The following is a 371-nucleotide window of genomic DNA, read 5'->3' as shown; positions in this document are numbered from 1 at the left end:
AGCGGGGGGAAAGAGGAGAAAAGGGCATGACCTTCTGAGACGGAACAGAAAGCCTCCCTTTAAAGTGCATCGTGTTTCTCCTCCTGCCGCCAGCTGGGATGCGGGAGGAACCGTAGCTCACATCGCCAGGGAGATTTCCAAGCCAGGGCAGGCACACCGATTGATTGTTTTCAAGGGATGAGGAGGGAAGAGATGATTTCCTTCCTGCTCGGCTCTATCAAGGCCCACCCCAGCAGGAGGTACGTGCAAGAGGGGAGCAGGAGGGGAGGACATTAGGAGGAGACGCCTTGCCCAGCAGCCTGTCCCTGCAGTGGGTGAGGGACAGCGCTTGGCAGGAGCCAGCTGGCCAACAGGGAAGGCAAGTCTGCTCC

This window comes from Antrostomus carolinensis, unplaced genomic scaffold (genome assembly GCF_000700745.2).
Source record: "Antrostomus carolinensis isolate BGI_N321 unplaced genomic scaffold, ASM70074v2 scaffold30332, whole genome shotgun sequence".
NCBI classification, from domain to species: Eukaryota; Metazoa; Chordata; class Aves; order Caprimulgiformes; family Caprimulgidae; genus Antrostomus; species Antrostomus carolinensis.
This window is presented reverse-complemented; position numbering follows the sequence as displayed.